This window comes from Marmota marmota, unplaced genomic scaffold (assembly GCF_001458135.2).
Source record: "Marmota marmota marmota unplaced genomic scaffold, marMar, whole genome shotgun sequence".
Classification (NCBI taxonomy): domain Eukaryota; kingdom Metazoa; phylum Chordata; class Mammalia; order Rodentia; family Sciuridae; genus Marmota; species Marmota marmota.
The window spans coordinates 18,797,466-18,822,310 of NW_026000108.1; the positions used below are offsets into that span (position 1 = coordinate 18,797,466).

The window sequence follows — 24,845 nt, forward strand, 5'->3', positions numbered from 1 at the left end:
CCAGCAACGCCCCCTCGTGCGCATGCGCAAACCTGTAGCCGGAACTCCAGGATTTTGGAGTATTTGAGCATGCGCAAGGGAGTCCTCACATTTAGCCGGCTTCAGGCGGAGATGGGAGGAGTCAGTGTTAAAATTCGGACTGCGAGCATCTGATTGGTCTAGTTAAACCCCAGTGTTTCTGAGACCAAGACTAGAACATTAGAAAGGACTTTGCACTTGGGTGAACTGCTGAGCATACAGAAGTGCAATTGCATGGGCATCATAAAAAAAAAAAAAATGCGTTCCATTGTATTCCAACCTTGTTGGTTGATTAAAATCTGCGCAGAATCAACCTTATGAACGCTGTCAGGTTCCAAGACATTCACAGCTGCCTGACCACCCCATATGAAATGGCAATGCTCCACTCCTGTTCTTTGGCACTACAGAACTTTTAGCCATAACGTTTGTTTCCCCATCACCGGACACACAGACATGTGTCTACGTAGCCCCTCAATAAATGTAAATGCTCTTAAGGCAGAGCCTTGACTTTTGCTGCAGTGCTCCTTCTCCCCCTAGTACCTAAAACAATGCCCAGAATATAGGAGGGGGGAAAAATCAATGAACTACTTTGGCTCTTGAATAACCTACAAGTGCTGAAGACATAAATAAAAAGGATCCCTGCCTTCAGTTTCCTCCTCATCTTCATCTTAGGTAAGCCTATAGTAATCCCTGGCATTGTCCTCACTCAGTAGTGTACTAGAGCCCATTTACACTGTTTCACACTTGATTGTGAAAGCTGCTTGTTAAAAGTTCAGTATTTTTGTGAGCTAGTCTTTAAATAGATACTCCTAAAATTAAATTATATGAGCTTACACAGAATGACATTAAAAGCAAAATACTCAAAATTCACCACTTTCTAGTTATGTTACTATATTTGTTATCTATGCTTCTCAGATTACTTTCATCCATTGTATCTGTGTGATGGAAACACAATAATAATGGTGCACTTTTGCATATCTTTTTCAACTCCCATTCAAAAGTTGGTGCCTTGAAATTAGACACGGTGAGAGCATTTACACCACAGAAATCAGCAAAAACTACTAACCACAAGTACACAACAAAGGGATTATTTCATAGAGTTCCAGAGGACACTCCATTCATAAGCAAGTTGTGTCCTGGTTTGAATGGACTGACTAAGTGGTAACTGTAGGCAGGTGGGGCAAAACTGAAGGAGGTGGTGACTGGCCTATGCGCAGGGAGGGTTCACCTTACCTGCTGGCCCTGCCCTCTCCTGTCTCTCTCTGCTTCTTCACCTTCCCATAAGTTGAGCACCTTTCTTGCACTGGGTCCTTCTACCTTGACAGTGTCTAGTCCCTGATTTTGAAAAGAAAGAATAGGGAAATCTGATTGTTCTGCATGAAATTACATTTCTTCATGGAAATACTCATCGTAGTGTAAACCAATTGGTTACTATCGCAAATCAGCATTAGTTGTGAAACTTTAAAAAAGACAGTAAGGTTATTTTGAAGTCATGTGTTACCTGTCAACAGTATATCCCTGGAAAATCTGTAAAAGGGAGGTAGGGCCTGGAACAAGACTAAAGAGTTTGTTTGTTTTAACCACTATCAAACCAATTTTTAAAATGTATTTTATTTACTGTGTATCTATTTTCAGGGTGGCCCATGGCACTTCCTTGCCAAAAAGCTACATCCCTTACAGTTTCTAAAAGCTACTTGATTTTATGTTTCCAACCTGAGGAAAAACAACTTTTATATAAAGTGACCGAGGCACACATTTTATGTGAACACTGTTAAGTCATTACCCTTTTCTCAATTGTGAAATTATTATAAAGAATCTATAATCTTCTTCCAAAAGTACACCATCCTTACGACCCAAAATCTTCTGGAGAGGTTGAAAGAATCAATGGCATATTTACATTTAGATTAACAAAACCTTGTGAACCATTTGAGTCTCCTTGATCGAACATATTCCCATTCCAATAACCTTTATGGCCAGGTGATCCAGTCTTGGAAGGCCCAGACATTTAGAGTTTCCACCTCTGATAGCAGACTCAGTCCTACTGCACATAGACAAGTCACAATATTGCAAGAGATTCATGTACTATACTCAGTCCTAACACCAAAATCACTATGCTGTTAGTCCCACATCCTCCTAAACAGCCTCTTCATGATCTCCAACAAGGAAATGTTATCTATTGGAAGAGATATCCAAGAGGAACTATTCTTGAACTTCATTGCAAGGAGCCTTATCTGTACAATTAACAATGAATACAACAGTGAAATCCTGAGGAGCCAATCTCTGGGCTCACATTCCAGAACTAAAAAAGCAATTTTGAATTCTGTACAACTGAAAAGCAAATCCAACAAGGTGCTTCAAACTGAGGATTCTCAGATACCTTCCAGAAACAGCCAGTCTTCTGAAGCTGTCAGCCAATCCAAGACCTTCAGAACAAGCCAATGACCTCAAATAGGACAGTTTTTTCCCAAGGCTTTAGGCTAAGATCCCTGCCTAACTCTCGTTGTTGTTTAATCTGCTTACTTATTTTATATGGGGACCTCTAGCTTTTGTCTTTCCATAATGGCCTCTTTCCCTTTTATTCCAGATAATTGTTAGTCTGGAACATACTCATTCTAATGACATTCTTGGGTTATCCCCAACAATAGCCACTTCCCTCAGTCTTACTGACTGCTGAATGTATCATCCATCACCATATCCCCATGATAAAAATCTCTGAACAATTCCAATCTCATTAAACAAGACCTTAGGGAATCACAACCAATGATGTTTCCGCTTGCAATTACATGGACAAATGATCTTAAGCGAATCAACCTGTAACTTTGCTAGTGTCCCTCTCTCCTTGAAAAGGAACCAATTATTAGAGTATTGATCAGACCCTGTGTATTTCTAAATTTAAATTCAACAACCCTAATAGGATGATGATCCAAATACTTGCCTCCTAAATGAGGCTAATTGCAATCCAAATATGTATCCCAGCTAATGTAAAGCTTGGGTTTTCACCTCATGTCATGAGTAACTCTTCTTTCCTATATCTCCAGGAGTCCCTGCTGAATACAACTTCCTTCAGCCCAGGACATCTAATCCTGTTTGCCTCAGACTAATGCCTCACATACTTTAGAAATCCCCACCGTACATGAACTCCAAAACCAGGCCAGTCATAATTATTCCAGCACTCTCCCTGGGGGAATTACTGATTCATTGTTCATGCTGGTGAGAGTGATGCAGATAGCAAAGACTGCAAGAGACATCATTAGCTCAAGCAGAAGTTGCAACGAAGCCGCCCTGCACTTAGTGGAATACAAATCAGTTGCACTTCCTCTGCATGAGCAGTGATGGACAATCACATTGCTCTAAATTTCTTCTTGGCCAGTCACAGGGGCATCTGTGCCATCGCTAAAATGCCTTGCTATACGTGGATCAATGAGAAAGGCCAGGTAGAAAAGGCATTAATGGAGACTTTAAGGGAAAGCTGTTCGGCTGTCTTAAGTTGATTCTCATGAGCTGTGAGATTTGTTCTCTGGGCTTGAGTTGGGCAGTTTGGTTCCTGGTTCCTAAGCCTCCTAAAGAAACTGTTACTTGATCTTGTTTTGTCGTAATTTTAATGATGCTGGTCATTTTCATTCCATCCAGAAACTTAAATTCTGATTGAACCTGGGCTTGTGCATGCCAGGCGAGTGCTCCTGCACTGAGTTAGACCCCCAGCCCTTGGAATTCTTCCTTTTTTAAAATATTTTTTTAGTTGAACTTGGACACAATACCTTTATTTTATTTATTTATTTTTATGTGTGCTGAGGCTCGAACCCAGCGCCTTGCATGTGCTAGGCGAGCGTTCTACCACTGAGCCAGAACCCCAGCCCAGCAGGCCTTGGAGTTCTGACCATCAATTCTCTCATCAGATTATCACTGTGATGATAAAATAACATATATGTCCAAAAGATGTCACAGTAAAGTGGACCATGGAGACAACTGAACAGTCCCCAAGAGGTAAGGATCCGGATCCCTAGCCTTCTCTAAATTGGTCAACCTCTTTCAAGAAAGAGAATGATAGAAAGAAAGAAAGAAAGAAAGAAAGAAAGAAAGAAAGAAAGAAAGAAAGAAAAAAGGACTGAGAGACTGAATATATAAGCCTAGAAATTACGAAAATGGAAAATGGCTTAGTCCCTTATGAGCTGCTATAACAATATATCACAAAATGGCTTAAAACAAGAGCAACTCATTGCTCACAGTTCTGGATGCTGAGAAGTCCAAGATCAAGGTCCTGGCACATCCAGTGCCTGCTGAGGGCCTGCTCTGTGGTTCATAGATGGGTGGCCTGCTCTGGCTGTACCCTCATGTGGCAGAAAGGGTGATGGGTCTCTCTGGAGGTCGCTTCTCAAGGGCAGAAAGCCCTTCTGAAAGCTCTGCTCTCAGGACCTCCCAAAAGACACACCCCCAACACCAGGACCTTGAGAGGCAAGATTTCAACTTATTTGGGGGGGGGGGGTTTAGAGGGACACAAACATTCAGTTTACAGAAGAAAACAGAAGATGAGCAAAACCAGAAGGGGATTCTGTGAAAAGACTAAGAGGAAGGAGCGAGGGGGGCCCTGTCCCAGAGGCCATGGAAACTGCAGGACTGGGGAGGCCCAGCAGAGGGTGTACCAACAGGAAAGGGGCCAGATTTTCAATAGGGATTTTGAGCTGGGGCACTGAGCACTCCCAAGGAAACCTCATCCTCCTTCTCCCCCTGAGATACTTGGTAAAGTCTCCTTTCTTATTAGTCCACTTGTGGGGTTGGATCTACTTAGAAGATGCCTTGAGACACTAAACCCTGCTGTAAGGATGGGTGTAGAATGAAATCAGATGGCTCAGAGGTACCTGGTCCCCACTGATTCACACCGCTAAGGACTAACACTGAGCCAGACGCGTTCTGAGGACTTTACCGGCAGCAGCTCATCCAGCCCTCCCAGCAACTCAGTGAAACCCGAGCCACATCTGCACCCCATTTTACAACCGAAGAAGCCAAGCCGCAGAGACGCCAGATGGACTTGCACCATTAGACCAGAGAACAAGTCAGGGTTTGAGCCAGGCTGCCTGGCTCTGGAGACTGTGTCCTTAACCACCACAGTACTGTCAGAGCCCAGAGGCATCCATGGTCCAGGCTGTAGGCAGGTAACTGTGCAGCCTCAGGGTTCTATCCACTGGAATGTGGATGGACTAACAAGACATGACCAGAGGGGAGAGAGGATAGGTTGTCAAGATTCATAAGGCCGTTAGCCTCCGTGGCCAGAAAAGCCCCCTCCGCCATATTGGTGCAGGATGCCATGACACTGAGCCCCAGCATCACTGGAGAAAAACACTCAGCATCAGTGACCCCTCCACCTCCCCACCACTCACATCCCACCCACACCTCTCTCCAACTCTTCCTCGCCTAGTCCATGCTGGGCAGCCTCAGTAGCTGCTGTCCTCCGATTTCCTCCTCTCCCCTTTGTCCCAGTCCAGTCCCCACTCAGTCATGGCAATTACTCCAAGTGGGCAGCCCATCCCTCCCCTTGAACCCTTTCCTGTCACACTGCGCACATAATCCCAAGTTCTTACCTCGCCCTACCAGGTCCTAAAGGTCTGGTCCACGGACCCTGAGTCCGCTCCTGCCTCTGGCCAGGGGGACTCCTTGTAGATCCTGAAATGCAGACGCTTTCCTTTCCTCACTCGGCACCTTCCCACGTGCTGTACCTGCTCTCCTCTGTTTTCCCCTTCTTCATTCTACACGGCAGCCTCCTACTTTCCACTCGACATAAATGTTGCCGCCTTTGGGAAGCCTTCCCTGACTACTTAAGTAGGAACCTGGTTTGGAGTAATTGGTTGCTTGTGTAATGTCCGCATTGGAAGCTTCTGGAAACACGGACTATTTATTCACCAACTCTTCTGAGCACTTAGCACAGTGCCTGGAAAGGATTCACAAATATTTTAGAATGAATGAGCAAGAATGGGTCCCAAAGGTGGCCTATCATTTAATGGTTGCTGAATGAACCCCGGTGTAGAGAGAGGAAAGCAAGCAGGGACCGGGCACAAATAGGGGACAACTTGTGTCCTGAGGGCATTTTAAACTGAGGAGGTGTTTTCCAATGGCAGATGCAAATAGACAAGCGATGGCCACACTGCTTTACCATTCCGTTCAGGAGCGTTTTAAAATGTTTGCGGGAGGGGACCTGGTGATTCTCTTAAGAGGCGTGGTAGGATCCGTCAGTTGCCAACTTCACTAATGAGGCCTCTTAAAAATTTGAAGCAAATCCACGTCCACACCAAGGCCAAGCTCCAAGGAACAGTTGGAAGGGAGAGGAGGAGTGGAAGAATGGGCGGCTGGGCTGCCGGGAGAAGCCTCCTGTGATTCCAGGAAGAAAACAGAGTGGAGCCATTACACTTTGCTGAGACTGAGAAAAATCCGTAAAGCAGGGTCTTGCCTTCATCTTCCCTATTTCTGTTGGAAAGGGATGGAAAAAAGCAGAAGTGGTTGTAGCAGAGGCCATTTCAGACCTTCCCTGGGATCACTGAAGCAGTCCTCTCTCCAGAGGGAAGAGAGTTAGCAGAGAAAGCTTCCTCTGAGCACTAAGACTGCAGAGATGGGTCCTGTTCCCTATAAAAGCAGGAGCCAGAGAAAAGCCGCAGGAGACCTGTCAGGAGCCTGTGAACAGCCCCGGAGCCTGGGGCTTGCTGACACTTGAAACAGAGTGAGGGAGAGTTTCGGAGCCTGTGACTTCAGCGTGGTGGCAGGTGGCGAGGCAGTGATGAAGAGCAGGGTACGGTGGCCAAGGACGGCTGGGGAGTGTGTCTCTGCAATCAGGCAGATGGAGTTCAGTGCCACTCCCCTCCTCACAAATATGTGTGCAAATCACCCAAGGCCTCTAGTTCACTCTTCTGTGGAAGGGGGTGATGACAACAGGGAAGGGGACAGCCATGTCCCCGGGATAGTGACTGTGCTGCTTGATATTAGGTGCATGGAAAAGCAGACCCCTCCCTGGATCTTCCCTCCAGGGCCTGGAAACCAACAAATACATTCTCCAGGCTCACTCTTACCTAGTGTCTCAGAAGCCGGTTAAGTTTGGCCAATCAGACTGTACAGTCAGTTTCCCATATCTGCAAAGATGAACCAAAAGTATTCAGAATAGAAATTGTGTCTGTGTGAGCATGTACTGACTTCTCCTTGTCATTATTCCCTAAAGAGTCCAATATAGCAGCTGTTTAGATAGAATTGATGTTGTGTTGGGTATCATAAGTCACCCAGAGATGATCTAAAGTGGAAGGAGGATGTGTGGGGGTTTTATTCAAATATGCCATTTTACATAAGGCAACGGGCACCAAGGACTTTGGTATCCACAAGGGTCCTGGATCCAGTGCTTTTGGAGACAACTGTATCACCTGAGCCTGGGAGGCAGCTCCAGCAGAGGACAGTCCATTCAACCTTTTCTTGTTGTTGGCAAACAAGGTAGCAGACACATAGGCTTTGGGCCTTTGGGCGAATGTTCTACAGCCTTCTGAGTGTCCACAGGCAGTGTGAGTTGGCAGTGTGGCTTCCTGACAACCCGGTCTCAGCAGAGGGCTCTTGAAACCAGCAGCCCTAGAGGTGGCCTCCAAGGTAGAGCTCCCCAGGGAGGTGTTCCTATAGTGCCCTAGGAGTCTTTCTAGCCACCCGGCCTAGAGCCCACAGCACAAGACCTTCCGACAACTTTTAAAATTCCCCATCCCCTGCATTAGAGTTCAAAGTTCAAGTATCTAAGATTGTGCCTGTTTCCTGCACTCAATCCTGACCCTTCCACTGAGTGTGTGCACTGCTCCTACTCACAGTCTCAACTGAGGACCATATTTTTCATACGTGAAAATATTTTTTTTAGAAAAGGAATCATTCACCACACCTGGTTGTGTTATTATTTTCCCTGCATTATTGACGTCAAGAGAAAGACTGACCAGCCACCCCATGTGTAGGTAACTAAGCTGAAGTCATTGACCTCTCCGGAGACCAGGCTGCCCACACTACAACAGCAATGCCAGGAAGGGAAGAACAGATGCCACAATCCCAAACCAATAAAGTGAAGCCCAATATTGATGTTTTTATGGAATATCCAGAATGGAAAGTTGAGGGAGAAGAATTTTTCCAGCAATATCCAAGAGAGTTGGAGCCTTGGTGACTCACCATGAGTCTCTTGTTGGCTTGGCAGAGTAAGCCTTTCATCAAGAGTGACTCACAGGACTCATTGGGGACCGTGTTCCTTAAAAATAACAGCTCCCTGTGCAACGGTCTCAAATCCCTTTTGGAAGGAGCAGGAAGTAACCTCACCCTGCAACCTTCTCATCTTCCCTCAGTTTCCCTATTGATTAAAGATGGTTGTGGCCATCCGACAATTGTGCTGATGTGGGAGTCCCTTCTCTATCTCCACAGACCCTAAGTATCTCGTGACATGGGTTATAATGGTTCAGTTCAACAAAGACTGTTGATCTCTAAGAGAACTGAGAATAATTTGTGAATCTATAGATCTAAGTCCAAAATCTGAAGCTGAGAAGAGAAACTCATTAACCTTGATGTCTTCTATCCCCAGAGCCTGACACTTACAGTCTAACAAGTGCACGATCACATCCATCCTGGTCACTTCTTAATATCTGCATGTGGCTTATTCATGAGCACTACTTTCCATTCTATTAGGAGATGAGTGGAAAAGGACAGGATCCCGAGTTTAAGAGACAGGAGTTAAAATCCTGGCTCTGAGGCTTCCTAGCTCTATGATCTTGGTCAAGTAACTTTAGTTCTCTTGTGCTTTAGTTTCCTATTCTGTAAAAAGGAATCACTAAGACTGCCTATATTTTTATGGGATTTAAAATATATAAAGTGAGAGAAGGAAGATGGCGGCGAGGGGAGTGCATTACCCCCGTGTGCTGCTTCACTGTGTGGGAGTATGACAAGTCAGGACGGCTAAAGGATATCTTGTTAGGAATTTCCAGCAACAGTGGGGTGCTCCGGAACCTGGAGGAAGGATTTCCATCGCACGAGGATCGGCTACGGGGACTCAAACGCGAGAGGTTTGTCGCACGGAGGGTAAAACTGCTTATTCAGCAAATCGCCCCGCGGCTAGAGTCTGTAGCGCGCGCTGGGATAGAGACGCAGGGTTACAGCGCTGCAGTTTCTGCCAGCCGCGCAAGCACCATACTCAGGGCTGAATTCTGGGTTCGAGACGGGGGAAGGAAGCGGTCCATCTCGGTTCTCCACACCGGTCAGACCACAGAGGAGGCCAGCAGCCACCATGTTGGTAAACTGACGTCACCTTCCCTGTTTTCGACGGACCGCAGCTCATTCAGCCATAGAACAGGTAATTTCAGGCTGCAATTCGCCTGCGGCTTGCAGACAGATTGCTAGGGTTCAGCGCCTGGGTGCTTCTTAGAACCTGAGCTTATCGGAGAGAACACCGAGCGCGGGGCGGCCGAGTTCCGGCTCCCGGAACTTCCCTGGACCGGGGCTAGGAGCCCGCGGAAACTGCTTCTCGGTCCGGGTCCTGCTGAGGGCCGGTCAGGACTCACCCGTTGCTTTGGTTGCCCGGCAAGGGGAACGAAATGCTGCCATTCGCATAGGATACCAACATGGCAGAGATCTGATGTCAGCAGAAAGCGGCGGAGGAGAGAACTTCATCAATACCAGCGGTGACATAAGCAGTTGGTCTCCTGGTAGGGGGGGTGAGGCACAGTCACCCGAGTCTCCTCAATTTGTCGTTGAGCCAGAGGGGAGAAGCCGGGCCGCCGCCAGCGCCCGGAGCAGGCCCAGCGGCTCGCCAGCGTGGTGACCGCGTGACCCCAATTGGAGAGGGGGCGGAGCGGAGCCGCCACCCGCACCCGCAAGGTGGGCAGACCCGCGACCCAGTGGTACATGGGCGTGGTAGGAGGGGCAGGGCAGAGCCGCCGTTCGCGCTTGCAAGGTAAACAGACCTGTGACAGCCTGGCGGGTCAGGCCCAGTGGCCTGCCAGTGTGGTACACATGTCACCCCAACTGGAGTAGGGGCAGAGCAGATCCTTCTCCCACGCCCGGATCAGGCCCTGCCGGTGTGGTGGTCACGTGACCCCAATTGGAGTGGGGGCGGAGCGGAACCGCCACCCGTGCCCGCAGGGTGAGCAGACCAGTGATCAAACTGCAGATCAGACCCAGGGGTCCGCAGGCGTGGTAGGAGGGGCAGGGCAGATCCGCCGCCCGCGCCTCCAAGGTAGGCAGACCTACAACAGACCGGCGGATCAGGCCCAGGAGCCTGCCGGCGTGGTACAAACACCACCCTAATTGGAGTAGTGGCAGAGCAGAGTCGCCGCCCGTGCCAGGAACAGGCCCAGCGTCCTGCAGGCGGGGTAGTCACGACACCCCATTTGGAATAGGGGCAGAGTAGAACCGCCGCCCGTGTCTGCAGGGTAGGCAAACCTGCAACCGACTGGCGGATCAGAACCGGTGGCCTGCCGGCGTGGTACACTCCTCACCCCAATTGGAGTAGGGGCAGAACAGAGCCGCCGCCAGCTCCCAGAACAGGCACAGTGACCTGCCGGCGTGGTAGCCACGACACCCCAATTGGAATAAGGAGAGAGCAGAGCCGCCGCCCGCACCTGCAGGAAAGATACGCAAGCAGTATGAAAAGACAAGGAAAGAAAGGACCACAAGCAATGCAGGTCAACGCAACTTTAGAAGAGGTAACAGCTGCAGCAGATGGAATGTCAGATAAAGAATTCAGGATATACATGCTTCAGATGATCTGGAGTATCAAGGAAGACATTAAACAGCAAAATCAGACAATGAAAGATCACTTCGACAACGAATTACGCAAACAAATCCAGGAAGCAAAGGATCAACTATACAGGGAGATAGAGGTTATAAAAAACAAACAATCAGAAATCCTAGAAATGCAGGAAGCAATAAACCAACTTAAAAACTCAATGGAGAATACTACCAGCAGAGTAGAACACTTAGAAGATAGAACATCAGACAATGAAGACAAAGTATTTCAACTGGAAAAGAACATAGACAGCTCAGCAAGACTGTTAAGAAACCATGAGCAGAACATCCAAGAAATATGGGATAACATTAAGAGACCAAACTTAAGAGTCATTGGGATACAGGAAGGTACAGAGCTCCAAACCAAAGGAATGAGCAGTCTATTCAATGAAATAATACGAGAAAACTTCCCAGACTTGAAGAATGAGACAGAATCCCAAATCCTAGAAGCCTACAGGACGCCGAATGTGCAAAATCATAAGAGATCCACACCTAGACACATTATAATGAAGATGCCCAACATACAGAATAAGGAGAGAATTTTAAAAGCTACAAGAGAAAGGAAGCAGATTACATTTAGGGGTAAGCCAATCAGGATAACAGCTGATCTTTCAACACAGACTCTGAAAGCTAGAAGATCCTGGAATAACATATTTCAAACACTGAAAGAAAATGGGTTCCAACCAAGAATTGTGTATCCAGCGAAATTAAGCTTCAGGATGGAAGATGAAATTAAAACCTTCCACGATAAACAAAAGTTTAAAGAATTCGCAGCTAGAAAACCATCTCTTCAAAACATCCTCGCCAAAGCATTACAGGAAGAGGAAATGGAAAATAACAATGAAAACCAACAGTGGGAGGTAGGACAGTAAAGGGGGGGGAAATAATCAAAGAGGAAAACAAACCATGTTTAGTAACAGAAATAAACAAATATGGCTGGAAGAACAACCCATATCTCAATAATAACCCTAAATGTTAATGGCTTAAACTCACCAATTAAGAGACACAGGCTAGTAGAATGGATCACAAAACAAGACCCAACAATATGCTGCCTACAGGAGACGCATTTGATAGGAAAAGACATACATAGGCTGAAGGTGAAAGGTTGGGAAAAATCATATCACTCATATGGACTTCGGAAACAAGCAGGAGTGTCCATACTCATATCAAATAAAATAGATTTCAAGCCAAAGTTAATCAAAAGGGATAAAGAGGGACACTACATACTGCTTAAGGGAACCATACACCAACAAGACATAACAATCATAAATATTTATGCCCCAAACAATGGTGCAGCTATGTTCGTCAAACAAACTCTTCTCAAGTTCAAGAGTCTAATAGACCACCATACCATAATCATGGGAGACTTCAACACACCTCTCTCGCCACTGGACAGATCTTCCAAACAAAAGTTGAATAAGGAAACTATAGAACTCAATAACACTATTAATAACCTAGACCTAATTGACATATATAGAGTATACCACCCAACATCAAGCAGTTACACTTTTTTCTCAGCAGCACATGGATCCTTCTCAAAAATAGATCATATATTATGTCACAGGGCAACTCTTAGACAATATAAAGGAGTAGAGATAATACCATGCATCTTATCTGATCATAATGGAATGAAACTGAAAATCAACGATAAAAGAAGGAAGGAAAAAGCATACATCACTTGGAGAATGAACAATAGGTTACTGAATGATCAATGGGTTATAGAAGACATCAAGGAGGAAATTAAAAAATTCTTAGAGATAAATGAAAACACAGACACAACATATCGGAATCTATGGGACACATTGAAAGCAGTTCTAAGAGGAAAATTCATTGCTTGGAGTTCATTCCTTAAAAAAAGAAAAAACCAACAAATAAATGATCTCATACTTCATCTCAAAATCCTTGAAAAAGAAGAGCAAAACAACAGCAAAAGAAGTAGAAGGCAAGAAATAATGAAAATCAGAGCTGAAATTAATGAAATCGAAACAAAAGAAACAATTGAAAAAATTGACAAAACTAAAAGTTGGTTCTTTGAAAAAATAAACAAAATCGACAGACCCTTAGCGATGCTAGCGAAGAGAAGAAGAGAGAGAACTCAAATTACTAGCATACGGGATGAAAAAGGCAATATCACAACAGACACTTCAGAAATACAGAAGATAATCAAAAACTATTTTGAATCCTTATACTCCAATAAATTAGAAGATAGTGAAGGCATAGATAAATTTCTTAAGTCATATGATCTGCCCAGATTGAGTCAGGAGGATATAGACAACCTAAACAGACCAATATCAATTGAGGAAATAGAAGAAACCATCAAAAGACTACCAACTAAGAAAAGCCCAGGACCGGATGGGTATACAGCAGAGTTTTACAAAACCTTTAAAGAGGAACTAATACCAATACTTTTCAAGCTACTTCAGGAAATAGAAAAAGAGGGAGAACTTCCAAATTCATTCTACGAGGCCAACATCACCCTGATACCTAAACCAGACAAAGACACTTCAAAGAAAGAAAACTACAGACCAATATCTCTAATGAACCTAGATGCAAAAATCCTCAATAAAATTCTGGCGAATCGGATACAAAAACATATCAAAAAAATTGTACACCATGATCAAGTAGGATTCATCCCTGGGATGCAAGGCTGGTTCAATATACGGAAATCAATAAATGTTATTCACCACATCAATAGACTTAAAAATAAGAACCATATGATCATCTCGATAGATGCGGAAAAAGCATTCGACAAAGTACAGCATCCCTTTATGTTCAAAACTCTAGAAAAACTAGGGATAACAGGAACATACCTCAATATTGTAAAAGCAATCTATGCTAAGCCTCAGGCTAGCATCATTCTGAATGGAGAAAAACTGAAGGCATTCCCTCTAAAATCTGGAACAAGACAGGGATGCCCTCTCTCTCCACTTCTGTTCAACATAGTTCTCGAAACACTGGCCAGAGCAATTAGACAGACGAAAGAAATTAAAGGCATCAAAATAGGAAAAGAAGAACTTAAATTATCACTATTTGCAGATGATATGATTCTATACCTAGCAGACCCAAAAGGCTCTACAAAGAAACTATTAGAGCTAATAAATGAATTCAGCAAAGTGGCAGGATATAAAATCAACACGCATAAATCAAAGGCATTCCTGTATATCAGCGACAAATCCTCTGAAATGGAAATGAGGACAACCACTCCATTCACAATATCTTCAAAAAAAATAAAATACTTGGGAATCAACCTAACAAAAGAGGTGAAAGACTTATACAATGAAAACTACAGAACCCTAAAGAGAGAAATAGAAGAAGATCTTAGAAGATGGAAAAATATACCCTGTTCATGGATAGGCAGAACTAACATCATCAAAATGGCGATATTACCAAAAGTTCTCTATAGGTTTAATGCAATGCCAATCAAAATCCCAACGGCATTTCTTGTAGAAATAGAGAAAGCAATCATGAAATTCATATGGAAAAATAAAAGACCCAGAATAGCAAAAACAATGCTAAGCAGGAAGTGTGAATCAGGCGGTATAGCGATACCAGACTTCAAACTATACTACAGAGCAATAGTAACAAAAACAGCATGGTACTGGTACCAAAACAGGCGGGTGGACCAATGGTACAGAATAGAGGACACAGAAACCAATCCACAAAACTACAACTATCTTATATTTGATAAAGGGGCTAAAAGCATGCAATGGAGGAAGGATAGCATCTTCAACAAATGGTGCTGGGAAAACTGGAAATCCATATGCAACAAAATGAAACTGAATCCCTTTCTCTCGCCATGCACAAAAGTTAATTCAAAATGGATCAAGGAGCTTGATATCAAATCAGAGACACGCCGTCTGATAGAAGAAAAAGTTGGCTACGATCTACATACTGTGGGGTCGGGCTCCAAATTCCTCAATAGGACACCCATAGCACAAAAGTTAATAACTAGAATCAACAAATGGGACTTACTCAAACTAAAAAGTTTTTTCTCAGCAAAAGAAACAATAAGAGAGGTAAATAGGGAGCCTACACCCTGGGAACAAATCTTTACTCCTCACACTTCAGATAGAGCCCTAATATCCAGAGTATACAAAGAACTCAAAAAATTAGACAATAAGAGAACAAACAACCCAATCAACAAATGGGCCAAGGACCTGAACAGACACTTCTCAGAGGAGGACATACAGTCAATCAACAAGTACATGAAAAAATGCTCACCATCTCTAGCTGTCAGAGAAATGCAAATCAAAACCACCCTAAGATACCATCTCACTCCAGTAAGATTGGCAGCCATTATGAAGTCAAACAACAACAAGTGCTGGCGAGGATGTGGGGAAAAGGGTACACTTGTACATTGCTGGTGGGACTGCAAATTGGTGCAGCCAATTTGGAAAGCAGTATGGAGATTTCTTGGAAAGCTGGGAATGGAGCCACCATTTGACCCAGCTATTCCCCTTCTTGGTCTATTCCCTAAAGACCTAAAAAGAGCATGCTACAGGGACACTGCTACATCGATGTTCATAGCAGCACAATTCACAATAGCAAGACTGTGGAACCAACCTAGATGCCCTTCAATAGACGAATGGATAAAAAAAATGTGGCATTTATACACAATGGAGTATTACTCTGCATTAAAAAATGACAAAATCATAGAATTTACAGGGAAATGGATGGCATTAGAGCAGATTATGCTAAGTGAAGCTAGCCAATCCCTAAAAAACAAATGCCAAATGTCTTCTTTGATATAAGGAGAGTAACTAAGAACAGAGTAGGGACGAAGAGCAGGAGAAGAAGATTAACATTTAACAGGGATGAGAGGTGGGAGGGAAAGGGAGAGAGAAGGGAAATTGCATGGTAATGGAAGGAGACCCTCAGGGTTATACAGTGGAGGGGGTAGAGAGAGAGGAGGGGAGGGGAGGGGAGAGGTGGGGAGGGGGGAGGGTGGAGGATGGGAAAGGCAGCGGAGCACAACAGACACTAGGATGGCAATTTGTAAATCGATGGATGTGTAACTGATGTGATTCTGCAATCTGTGTATGGGGTGAAGGTGGGAGTTCATAACCCACTTGAATCAAAGTGTCGAATATGATATGTCAAGAAATTTGTAATGTTTTGAACAACCCACAATAAAAAATAAAAAATAAATAAATGAATAAATAAAATAAAAATAAAATATATAAAGTAATTGGTATAAATAAGTAATAGCAATTGATATTTGTTGCATGATAGAGGAATGCAAAAATGAACACAGCCCTTCAGAAATATCTGATGGAACAGAGGATGCATGCTACACACCAGTAACTATAATTGTTTGAATTAAATGTGTTTTGTAACTAACAACCTCATCCAATTTAGATATCAAGCTTACAAAGGAGCTAGTTATTGAAAATGAACTGGGGCTGTATCCAAAGATAAATAGAAAGAAGATTCCAGTAAGAAAGAAGTGAAAGAGCAATCCTGTGGGATAAAAATAAGCCAACAAGGCCTTTCTGGGATTGGCCTTAAAGGTCAACTTGAACTTGAATAGTCCAATTTCAAAAGCAATCACAAATGCTTCCCCTCCCAGTGTCCACACCTTTGGGCAATTCTGTTCCACCCTGGAGTGGATGCTGCCAGTCACTTGGATCAATGGGATAGAAGGTAGTAGATGTGATTTAGATGTGTGCAGCTTGCCTCCTTCAGTGCTGCGCCAGCAATGAGCACAACCAAATGTGTAGGAAAGAGTTTTCACCTTGGGCTCACCCTAATGTATTTCTGCCACCATAGGTACAAACCCACTCTGGGAAGTTGGAGGATGGGAAATGTGTGACTCAGTCCCCTGCAATGTTCCAGTCAATGCCAGCACCACCTGAGGAACAGCTCTCCAGCTCCTCACAGATGGCCAGATGCACAGGTAAGCCCTGTAAAGATTGGTAATGTGGCCCAGTGGAACCCAGTCCAGGACTATGACCAAAATAAATGGTGGTGGTTTTAAACCATTGCACTTTAGAGTGGCCTGTCAAAGACTCCAAAGCTTGTTGATAATGGGGTCATTGGAAGGTAGGGGCATGTGAGTCACATGAGCAACCTGTCCAGGTGGGGGTATACTTAGAGAATTGTACATACATCAGAAATATAAAATTAATCAAAACAACTGTTAGCATAAATTTGCTTCAAAATAAATAGATTGATGAGTGATTATTGAGAGCAAAGGGTAGTAATTTCCGATCTCATACAGGCTTGACACTAGAGATGTCTGGGGACCAGGGTCATCAGTATCACCTGAAGCTTTCAGGAATATGGAAGTCATGCCCTACTCCATTCAGATCTAAGGCTCCTGATAAGAATTCCAATGTCAGGCTCTTCTTCAACACTATTAAAGCTTTGAGCAGCAATATCCCATCTCCCCAATAGAAGCAGAATCCACGTGGCCCACTCACCTTACCTCATCCTCATATTTTGATCAGATTTCCTCACTTCTTTAGTTGCTTCAATATCCCTTCCCCTCTACCTGTTCCCTACCAGAGACAAACAAACAAAACAGTCATCTTCATCCTTTGAAGTTTCATTATAAAAAACAAAAGCTGTGTGTGTGTGTGTGTGTGTGTGTGTGTCTATCTGTCTGTCTGTCTGTCTATGTATTTTCTTAGGCACTTTGAGTGAGGCCCAATAAATGCAAGTGTTTTGCCCATGCAGGTTTTGAACCAATTAAGAAGTAAGATACATAGAGCCCAAGATATCATCTTTATCACTGATAAAGTCTACATTAGAGATGTTGCCAAATGAGCTCCCCTTGCGGTGTCTAGAACTGGCCAGACACACCTGTGATCAGGGCTGACCCAGGGCAGCCTCCCCCTCCCACTGGCAGGGCAGCTGCCTTCTCTAAAGAAAGGAAGCGGAAAGGCCTGGCTGTGTGGAGAGATGGAAGCAGATGAGGGGCTGGCAGGAGCTGGGAGAGTTGCTGCTACAGGAGAGGAGGAGAGGACAGGATGGAAGAAGGCTTGGGGGGCAGGGGGGCTGGTTCACAAAACTTGACCATCACAGTTGTTCAGAAGTAACTTAAGAACCAAATGCTTATATATATATATATATATATATTTGTTGTAGTTGGACATTTATTTATTTATTTTTAAGTGGTGCTGAGTGAACCCAGTGCCTCGCACGTGCTAGACAAGTGCTCTACTGCTGAGCCACAACCCCAGCCCCAAGAACCAAATTCTTTAGCAATGTTCTTTAGTGATGTCTGACAAATGGTATTATCTTTGGTTAAAATGAAAACATGCATATTTTAATTTATGATTATTTTGAAAATGAGATTAGAGTTGAGATTCATAATTAAGGATAATTGCTACAGCTTAAAAGTCCCCATTTAAAAAAAAACTCTTTGAAATTGAATCCTTGCTGTGAGCTATTAAGAGGTGGGACCAAGTGGGACCTCTAAGAAGTGATTACGTGAATTCTGATGTCATGAATGGATTAATCCATTTCAGGATAAATGGGTTATCTTGAGAGTAGATCTCTTGTGGAACTAATTTGTCTACCTCCTCCAGACTGTGCAGTGAATCCCCAAAAGCAAGAAGACATATGGCCCCAAGACCTTGAACCTCCCAGCCTCCAGAACCATTATCTGAAATCAACCTTTCTCATTTATAAAGTACCCCAGTCTTGGGTATTGTGCTATACTAATAGGAAATGGACTGAGCCAATAACAAAGAACATGTTCAAAAGTTCATGAACAGAAACAATGAGTGCCACCCCTCACACCAGCCCCCACAAAATGCTTGCCAGACAGAAAATGTTTCTTGGACTCTTCTGTGAGTAAAATAATAAACTTCTATTATGTTTCAGCCATTATACAAATATTTCTCTTATGATACAGAACAGATATTGCTGAAAACCACACACTCAGCAAAATTATACATTAAAAAGAATGCATTTAGGAATTTTAGGATTATAGTCAAACCACTAAAAATTTATGCAACTTTGTAACTCGAGTGCTAACAAAAACAGTAATTGGTATCTTGAGAGACAACTTGGACAATCTAAGCAGGAAGCTCAGCATGATTGGAGGTTGCCTCAAGGCTAGTAAAACACTATTAAAAATGATTTTGTGAAATTGAAGAGACAGAATAGATTAGTCACTGCTAGAGCCAGGAGTGGGGATGACAGGGGCTGGGCACAGCTACGAAGGGTCCCTGTAGTAATAGACCAGAGCTGCAGCTTAGTTTTGTGGTCATACTAATGTACACATGTAATAAAATCACAAGGAATAACACACACACACACACACACACACACACACACACACACCCGCAGTGCCTGTAAAATAGGTGAAATCTGGATAAGCCCTGTGGATTGTTCCAATGACAACTGTCAATTTCCTGGTTTTGATGTTGTACTATAGTTGTGACAGATGTTACCATTGAGGAATCTGGGTTGCAGGGTGTAAGGGACCTCTGTATACACAATTTTTGTGTTTTTGATTTTTTTTGCAATTTCTTGCACATCTATAATTATTTCAAAATCACAAGTTTAAAAAAAAAAGACTTAAGCAGAAATGCTGTCTGTGGTTGGAGGAATGATACAGATGTAAATGGAGCTCTGGGCCATTGGGACGGCATCTCAGCAGCCAGAGATATAGACTGCCCTGAGCAGCCCTGGGAGTCCACCTGTCTAGGAAGAAGGCTCCAGGTAGTGCCCTCGTTTTCATTTTATTAATATAAAGCAGAAAATGTTCTTGCCTGTCTATCAGCTGAGCTGAGGGCTTTTTTTTTTCCTTTCTGTTGAAGGTTATACAGAATTCTTCTCCCACTATTCAAACTCCTCTTCTTTCAATGTATGTTAACATTTTGAACTTGATTTGTCTTCTTTGTTCAGGATCTACCTCGTCATTTAGGATGGTATCACTCAATTGCCAAGTGGGACATTTTCCAAATATGACCCGTAATATATTTAAGGTTGGAGGTTTTTCTGGGAAGATTTGAATCATAGGAATGTGCCTCCCCTTTGTGGAGATACTCAGGTATGTTTCTGGGAATGAGCTTCTGCAGATGGTTGATGACCCCTTGTGGAAATGAAGACACAAAGCTCTACAAAGGCGTGGATGGTGACTGCAGAAGCCCTCGATTCAGAGATTTTAATACCAGCGCATAGGAATCCTAAGGCTCATTTGTTTGAAATGCAGATTGCAGACTGGAGAAGTGGCTTCATGGTAGAGCATTTGTCCAGCATGTGTGAGGTCCCCAGCAGAACACACACACACACACACACACACACACACACACGGAGATTATCTAATCTGTTCCCAGAATTTCTGAATCTGTTGGTCTGGGGATGAGATCCAGGAATCTGTGGTGTAGGGTGCACAGGTTCAGGGGGTCCAGGGGGTACAGATGCTGCCTCTCTGAAGGCTGCTCCTTAAAAAGCACACACTGAAGTCCAGAGCAAGGAGACGCCCTGCCCACTCGCTTTTAGGTATTTAGCTGACTTCCTGCTGAAACAGTGCAATTTGGCCTAACAGTGAGCTGTGGAAGAGATGAGTTGAGCGATGCTTCAAAGGCATGCTGAGCAAACTAAAAAGCAAGGGAAAGCACCGTGACATGGCTTCCAAAAGCTGGGGATTGACAGCCGCTGACGGTTGTGCTGGTACCCGTGTCACCTTTGAATACAAAGAACGGAGGGTATTTTGACTTATTTCAGCAGGGATAAAACGTGAGGGAGGAAAAAATTCCCCTGACTAACTTCCTCCTCGGAAGCATCAATGTAGAATAGTAATGCCTTAGACTCATGTATCAGCTTCCCAATCACCAACTTATCACAAGAGAGAGTGTTGAAATCATCTGCTCCTAGGCAAATGGCGCACTTCTTGAAATTCTGTGAATGTTGGAAAATGTACATTTGAAAACTACACTCCAAGTTCTTTAGGGCTTAGAAACATTTCTTTCTCAGGATGTTAAGAGAAGTCCAGTTGAACAAGTGAACACAGACAAAGGCAGAGGATGAAGACATCAAGGAAAATCCCATGCCCATGTGACATGGTGTGGCATTCAAATGTTTTATTTATTTTTTTAACACATAAAAAACTGTGCCTATGCAAAGCTTATTATATATTAGATGCATAAAAACATTGTGTAATGTTCAAAGCAGGGTCAGCATTTCTGTCTTCTCAAAAATATTGTCCTTGGATAGAGGACATATTAGACATTAAACTTAAAGGTATACTGCACTTGATCTTAGCCAAAAGATTGAGAAGCTATTGCATTTGAATTTATAAAAATCATGAGGCCTGGGGTTTGACGACACTGTCCCAAATTCTCCCTGGAGGAGGACATCTTTCTTCTTACACTTTGGAAACACCAATGTCTACTCAGCTCATTTTTAGAATTTGAATTTGGAACTTTCTTGGCTTCTGTAAGACCATAGTTCATTGTTTTTGTATATTCGACATTGAGTGCATTATCCAACATGTGAAAGATATTCAGTAATATCAAAAGAATGAAGGGTCTCTTCTAGAATGCACGAACCAAGGGGAACCTGGAATGGAGGGGAAAGAGGGAAAGAAAAGTGTGTCTCCAGGTCCCTTTCTTTTTCTTGGCTTGTAATTCCAAGTACCTCATAATTTGTTTAAATCTAAAGAGCTAGCCAGACAGGAAGAGGCAGAGAAAACTGCAGAGAGCAAGAACCAACAGGTATTCCCCCAAAGTCTGGCAATCTTCAACAAATAATGCCAGGGCAGGCAACTCTAAATAAGCATTTGAATCAAACAGAATGTAACCAGGTGCAGTGGTGCACGACTGTAATCCCAGCAGCTCAGGAGGCTGAGGCAGGAGGATCACAAGTTCAAAGCCAGCCTCAGTAACTTAGCAAGGCCCTAAGCAACTTAGTGAAAATAGCCACATAAATAAAAAGGGCTGTGGATGTGGCTCAGTGGTTAAGCACCCCGGGTTCAATACCCGGTACCAAAAAAAAAAAAAAAAATAGAATTTAAAGGTAAGAATAACAATACCAATAACTGCTGTACCATCTTTATTTGAATTATTCCATTTAGACCATACAACAATCCTGTGTGTGGAATTATTGTCTGTAAGGGACTTTGTTCACGCTATTCATCACTACATCCCTGCTACCTAGTGATTGTCCTAATAATAGTGTTTCAATAAACAAGGAATGATCGAATGAATCCTCCCCTTCACAGGTAAAGAAACTGAGGCACAGAGTGGAAAAGGAGCCGTATCTGAATAGCCAGGTGTGTCAACAGGTGCAACACACACCAGTGGGTCATCTGTGCAACTGCAGGTTTCTGCATTCAGTGTTCTCTCCCCACACTGCCAACTGTGAATCTGAGCCACCAGTAGGTGGCGTCTCCATTTAATATTAATATTATTATATATATTTATATATTTAATATATTATATATATTTTATATTTAATATATTTCAAGCACTTTAAAACAGTAATTTATAATTAAGGTAAAATATCCATGAAACTTGGAATTGTACCCCAGTGGCTTTTTACAAATGTATTTAAAATGACTATTGGCTGCGGGTAGAGGGGTGAATCGTGCCCTCCCACTTCCAAGCTGTCCACATGGTAATCCCCAGAGGCTGTGAATGTGACCTTCTTTGGAAAAACAGTCTTTGCAGGTATAATTAAGCTAAGCAGCCCAAGATGAGGTCATTCAGGATTAGCCGGATAATTACCTAAATCCATGTGTTTTTGAAAGAGCAGAAGAGAAGGTCCTGTAATGTCAGAGCCCGAGACTGGAGTGAAGCAGTCACAAGCCAAGGGATGCCTGGAGCCCCAGAATCTGGAAGAGGCCAGGAAGGTTCTCCCCCAGAGCTTCCGGGGGAGTGCAGCTTGCCAACACTTGGACTGTGGGCTTATGCTTCCAGAACTGTGGGAGAAGTTCGTTTTCTTTAGGGCTCCCCAGGGTCATTTGTTACAGTAGCCCTAGGAAACTGATGCACAGTCCACAAAGTTCAAATAAATAAAACTGAATTAAAAGCAAAGCAAGATTGTTTAATAAAGCCATGAAGTTTCAAACTCAGGTATTTAACCAAAATGTTCAATCTACTAAAACATAGCTCTTCCATCCATAGATCAATCGAACATGAATGCTCATATCATTTGAGAGAAGTACACTGGAGACGTGTGTTTTGATTTCCCCAGAGATACTGAACCTTGTCTCTTTCCTAAGATCGTACCACTCTCATACATCATTCAGGAACAATGAGGTATTCAATTGTCCATGAAAATTTTTCCAAGTGCAGCATTAGAAGCAAAGCAGAGATTACATGGAGATAAATGCACGTTACAGTTGTCCCTGAATAAGCCTTCTTGTCTTACTTATTATGACCTTGCACAGGCATTCATTCAAATACAGGTGGCAAACCCTGCATCTAGTGGGTGCCAGGTGCTCTAGTAGATGTTGAACAATGACACATCAGATATAGTCCTTGCATTTTGGTTGAGACTCTCAAAGTCAATGAAAAGAGACGTACAAAACAGGTATGGTGCGTGTGATGGGTGAACAAGCTCATGGGTGGTGGAGGCCCAAATAAGAGGTGCCCCTCACTCAGGGCAAGGAGGAAGAAATAAGGGGATGAATATTGAAAGCACAGTCAGGAGGTTAGGGGCTTGGTCACATTGTACAGGGAGAACATAGAGATCTGGCAACTAACCAAAGGATTAGGAGTCCAAATTAGAAGACTATACTGTGCAAAGGCTGGAGAAGCAAACAGGACCATGATGGTGAAGAATCTTGGTAAGGAAGAGGTCTGAATTTATCCTTAAAAAAAAAAGGGAGCTGGGGTTTGGGTTTTAGCTCAGTGGTAGACCGCTTGCCTAGCACTTGTGAGCAACTGGGTTTGATCTTCAGCACCACATAAAAATAAATAAAATAAAACAAAGGTATTGTGTCCATCCAAAACTAACTTTTTTTTAGAGGAGCTATTAAAGGACTTCACATCAATCATTGTGTGAGAGGACCGTGTTGTTTTGAAGGATGGTGAATCTGTTGGTGTGTGATGCTGGATGAGAATGGGCAGGAATCACTGGGGTGTGGCTCAGTGGTGGAGCACTTGGGTAGTGTGCACAAGGCCAGTGAACCAGGTAGGAGGCTGTCACTGCCAGCCACCCAGATCTTAGGAAAGGAGGCCTCGGAAACAAGCACGAAGAGCTGGAGGAATTCCAGAGAGCGGGATTCAGGGCCTCGTTCTTAGCACTGGGTGTGGGAGCAGGGAAAGGAACAGCAGTACTCAAGAAAAATTCTCACTCGTTTGTGAGTGAAATCTCCTGAAAGATTAAGTGTGGTCTTTTCTTCATCGCTGTGCCAGCCCAACCACTGAACAACGTAAATCCTCAATTTATTAGCAGTTTGATTGAATTTCCCAAGTTTCTATTAGAAACAGAGGCTCCAGGTACCTTCCGTGGTGTTCACGGGATACCCTTCACTTTCAAGTACATAAAGCTGCTATGAGACATAATTTAGGGCTCTCAGAAGGGCCTCCTGTTTTTGTTCATCTGTCCGTTTAGCAGCTTCTTGCTGGATTAATGGCCTGGTGCATGAATCATGATGACTATTCGCACAGGATTGAGGGCTGACGGCAGGGCTGACTATTCGCACAGCTCTCTCCTGGTTCCGAAGCTGCCCGAGCCCCAGGCAAAGATCAGCCAGGGTTGAGGTTCCCCATCCCACCCACCCGGCCCCCAGGTCTCTCACAGGACGCTGTAGCATACATGTTTATACTCATTCTTCACAAAGGCCACTGTTCGTGTCTCTCTTGCTACAACCTCTAAAGAAATTCTTAGGGTACTATCGACTGAAACCTTTTTAAATCATTTTTGACCGAGTGGCTTAGCTCAGGAGGTGCAGTGTTCATGGATACAAAAGAGCAGACTCACTTCCTGGAGCCAAAGCACCTCCAGCATGCTTTGACAGACAGACTCACACACCAAGAAGAGAAGAGAAGCAGGGAGCGCAGGAGGACCATCTACAGAGAAGCGATGGAGGAGGTAATGGCAGGGAGTCAGTCAACAGGGAGAGATGACGCGGCCTGGCGGGTAGAGAAAGCCATCGC

The 24,845-nt window shown here is 43.8% G+C and overlaps 1 long non-coding RNA gene and 1 pseudogene across 1 annotated transcript in view; both read right to left on the reverse strand.

Moving 5' to 3' along the window:
- Nucleotides 1–5,428: 5,428 nt before the first annotated feature.
- The window catches only part of LOC125610944, a 46,700-nt gene continuing 27,283 nt past the window's right edge, over nt 5,429–24,845 (reverse strand). Inside the window, exons 3-4 of the long non-coding RNA XR_007341048.1 lie at nt 7,071–7,130; nt 5,429–6,378 (exon numbers count right to left, since the gene is read on the reverse strand). This is a non-coding gene — a long non-coding RNA (uncharacterized LOC125610944). The remainder of the gene's footprint in view (nt 6,379–7,070; nt 7,131–24,845) is intronic.
- On the reverse strand, nt 20,872–21,023 carry LOC125611020 (annotated as a pseudogene).